Source organism: Apodemus sylvaticus, chromosome 12 (assembly GCF_947179515.1).
Source record: "Apodemus sylvaticus chromosome 12, mApoSyl1.1, whole genome shotgun sequence".
Lineage (NCBI taxonomy): Eukaryota > Metazoa > Chordata > Mammalia > Rodentia > Muridae > Apodemus > Apodemus sylvaticus.
In genome coordinates this window covers 43,753,254-43,757,626 of record NC_067483.1, presented here as the reverse complement: position 1 = coordinate 43,757,626, position 4,373 = coordinate 43,753,254, and the positions used below count along the sequence as shown (strand labels likewise).

Here is a 4,373-nt window from a genome sequence, read left to right as displayed (position 1 = left end):
TGAGGTTCCAGTAGCAAAGAACTTCTGTCTCCCTATTGTAGAAGATCCCTCAAAGATCTCCCATGGACACTATACTATCGTGGGTATCAGAAGTGGGGCTTGGGGTCCTGTGGGGGAGGGGAGGAATGGTGCAGAGCTCAGAAGCTGAATCCTACACAGGAACGGGCAAGCATGGAAAGCCCCTTCCCTTGGCTGTGAGCAGCTGCCACTGTTCCACACTGCGGTCAGGAAGGCTTGTTAACTACAGCCCAACACCACTTTATAAATCATTACCCACTTCCTGTGCATTAACATTACCAAACAGCAAGGGACAACTTGTAAGCTATTATCCTGCAGCCCAGCCTTGCATCAAAAACATTAGCTCGCAGTGCATTTGTGCATTTCAAAATAGGATGGCTCCTCCTGAGGTCAAATTCTAAACCTCTTCATGATCTGATCGACACCTTTTAAAATGACCTTCCCCTGCTTGTCCTGATTTAGCTTTCTTTTTCGTTACATCACTATTATGCAATGAGTTTCCAGATTTTCTCCATTATTTCCCAGTAGAACAAAGACATTAATAAATAGTGCAAAGTGCTGACGAAAACAAGAGTGAGATGTCTATTTTTGGACCCTTTTCCAGTGTTTAGGAATAGGGCTGCCAAGATAGCTCAGTGGGTAAGAATACTTACTGCTCTTATAGACAACCTGGGTTCGGTTATCAGTGCACGCACAAGGCAGTTTATAACCATCTGAAACTACAGTTCTGTAATCTCTGACGCCCTCTTCTGGCCTCTGTAGGCAGTGTATGTAGGCAATACAATTTAAGTACATGCCGGCAAAACAAAAACACATAAAATAAAAACAATAAATAAAATAAAATGGTTTGAGAGTTTTAGTGTTTTAGTTAGGGTTACTGTTGCTATGGTGAAATATGGTGACCAAAGCAAGTTAAGAAGAAAAGGATTTATTTGGCTTATACATCTATACCACTGTTCATTATCAAAGGAACTCGGGACAAGAACTCAAACAGAGCAGGAGCCTGGAAGCAGGTGCTGATGCAGAGGTCATAGAGGGGTACTGCTTACTGCTGGCTTAGACTAGCTTTCTTAGCCTGCTTATAGAACCCAGGACCACCAGCCCAGGGATGGCGGCACCCACAATGGACTGGGCTCTCTTCTATTGATCACTAATTAAGATAATGCCCTACAATCAGATCTTATGGAGGCATTTTCTCTACTGTGGTTCACTTCTTCAGATAACTCTAGCTTGTATTGAGTTGACACAATCCAGCACATTTAGACAACCTGGAAAACCTTTCCCAGTCTAGAACTGGAAGCATAGTGCCTATCATGTGCACAGTGATGTTTTCCTTGGTATCACCTCCATCCCCAGAAAAACAGACTGTGACGGCTATTCCTGGTTGTCAACTTGACTGCATCTGGAATGAACTATAAGGAATGGTCCGAAGATGGAGCTTGGACACATACCAGAACTGGAGGGCTCACCTGTGGTCCAGATCTTCAGGTTGGAAGACACAGGCTTCTGACCCAGATCTTAACATGAGCTGACACACACCTTTGATTCAGATCTTGGGGCACAGGAGCCATGAAAAGCTTAGGCCCAAGCAAGGTAGTACAGGCATTTAATCCCAGGAGACTGAGAAGCAGATCTCTGAGTCCAAGGCCAGCCTGAGACAGAGCAAGTTCCAAACCCAGGCGTGGTGGTACACACCTTTAATCTGGGCCGTACCTTCTACTGGAGGCCTACATAAAGACATTGAAAAAAGGAAGACTCACTCTTCTTTATCTGTTTGCATTTATTTGCCAGCACATCTGTTGGAGCCTACTTCTTCAGGATTCCAGCTTATCCAGAAGACCAAATGAAATACCTAGCCTCATCAGACGGCGTAACTACTAGAGCTGTCCATTGTTGCATTAGTTGGACTGAAGACTGCAAGTCATCACAATAAATTCCCTTAATACACAGAGGCATTTCTTAAGTTCTGTGACCCTAGAGAACCCTGACTAATACACAGACCCTGCCTAACAACGACTTGCAAGGTAGGTTGTTTCCTCGCTCCCCTAGCCACCGAAGATGGAGCTTGGACACATACCTGAAAATGGTCCTGGTTCTATTTTAGCACCTGGGAATTTGAGGCTGAGACTGAGAAACTGCAGTTTCTGAGTGTGAATGGAATTTTACTGTGGAGCCTGAAGAGCTGGCTCTATGCTAGATGTGCAGACGCAGAAATGGATCCCTGAGGAGAAAGGCCAAGCAGACAGAAGAATGAGGCAGCAGCTTAATTCATCTATTCGCTCACAATACAGGACTAAAGAGTCTGCCCTGTACGTCTCAAGCAGGAGTCAGCACCAGAACCAGAGAAATGAAGAAAGTCTTACCTGAGGCTCACAGTAAATACAGAATGTACAACAAGCAACAAGCAAATACGACATGTCAGCTAAATGTCAAAAGTAAACGGAAATACGAGGCAGAAACAAGGACTCTAGAAAGGTGTGAAAGCATTTTGGATGAAGTTCTAAAGGAGAAATCCCTGAGAAGATGACTTCGGACAAGCCCTGAGGTAGGTGACAACATGAAGCTCTTGAGAGGGAATTTGAGGGAGTGGGCCCCATGAGCAGCTTGAGGGGGGTATCTAGTGCTTTGAGAGGAAGGCTGACTCAACAGACAGCTGACTTTACAGTGTGTGGCCTCAGGCATAGTCGTGAGACGCTGATGGAATGGTCACCTTTGTCAAGCAGCCATCAAGCACCCATTGCCTGTCTTCTGTGGAGATTGGCAGCAGTGAGAAGAATTTGACTGTGGTGGTCGCATATGGCTATACTCCAAAGACTCAGGAAGATGAGGCAGGAGGACCTCAAGGAGGCCACCATTGGCTACTGTCTTAGTCAGGGTTTCTATTCCTGCACAAAACATCATGACCAAGAAGCAAGTTTGGGAGGAAAGGGTTTATTCAGCTTACACTTCCACACTGCTGTTCATCACCAAAGGAAGTCAGGACTGGAACTCAAGCAGGTCAGGAAGCAGGAGCTGATGCAGAGGCCATGGAGGGATGTTTCTTACTGGCTTGCTTCCCCTGGCTTGCTCAGCCTGCTCTCTTATAGAACCTAGGACTACCAGCCCAGGGATGGCACCACCCACAATGGACCCTCCCACCCTTGATCACTTACTGAGAAAATGCCCCACAGATGGATCTCATGGGGGCATTTTCTCAACCAAAACTCCTTTCCCTGTGATAACTCCAGCTTGTGTCAAGTAGACACACAGAACCAGCCAGTACAGCTACTTAGTGAGAAATCAGGAGAGAAAGGATGTTAACTGACCGGGGAGAAGACTTGAAGTCTGCAGCATTTCAGACAAGGGCGTGGGCCTCACACTTGACACAAAGCAATTTTAGTTTTGCTTCCATGTTCAAGTTAGAGCAATGCAGGACATGAGAAAAGCATGCGACCACCAACGAAGCTTGACATTAGTCCAGAAAGACGGCACCCTGGGAGAAATGTCAGTAGTTAAAACATAGCAGTGGTGATTTAGGATGTTTGCCAGAAAAGGCTACCATGTTTAAAGAGATCGGCCTGTAAGCTGATAATGGTTCAAGCATGAATTACATTTTAGCTAAGTAAAATGTATTTGAAGGAGAGGTGGATGTGGAGCTGGAATCAGACTATATGTGAGCAGTGTATGTATTCATATGTATGAATGTATGTATATATAGTGATGTCATTTATAATAATTTATACAAGTGCCAACTGTATTTCCACTGTGGAAAAGAATAAATTTACAACAACCCTGAGTTATCAGAAACAGGGCACATGCCCATCTCAGTGGCAGATACACTAAAACTGCAACAATACAGAGAAGATTGGCATGGCCCCTGCACAAGATGACACACAAATTTATGAAGTGTTCCATGTTAAAAAAAAAAGGAAAAGGAAGGAAAGAAGGAAGGAAGGAAGGAAGGAAGGAAGGAAGGAAGGAAGGAAGGAAGGAAGGAAGGAAGGAAAGAAGGAAGGAAGGAAAGAAGGAAGGAAGGAAGGAAGGAAGGAAGGAAAGAAGGAAGGAGGGAGGAAGGAAGGAAGGAAAGAAGGAGGCAATGAACAAGTTAGAGGAATGCAGATAATAAGAAATGTAATAATCATTCAGACAGAGACAAGGGAGGGGTTGCAGGGCCCTAAAACTGTGGCACCAGAGCAAAGGCCAGCTGTTGGATGGCTACCTAATGACCAGGCTATGCTGAAGACTAGAAGAGTTCCCCTTGCACTGAGTGTGTGCTAGCTCTAAGGCACTCCACTGAAGGGCATGTCTCAGCCTCAGTGGGTTACAGTTTAGCGTGCACCATGTTAACCGTGCTTGAGGGGAGTTGCACTATTGGG

At 45.2% G+C, this 4,373-nt stretch overlaps 1 non-coding gene across 1 annotated transcript; it reads left to right on the top strand.

Moving 5' to 3' along the window:
* Nucleotides 1-3,812: 3,812 nt before the first annotated feature.
* LOC127698026 (U6 spliceosomal RNA) lies at nucleotides 3,813-3,918 on the top strand. The gene has a single exon (XR_007980668.1). It is a non-coding gene; the product is annotated as a U6 spliceosomal RNA (small nuclear RNA).
* The last annotated feature ends 455 nt before the right edge of the window (nucleotides 3,919-4,373 follow it).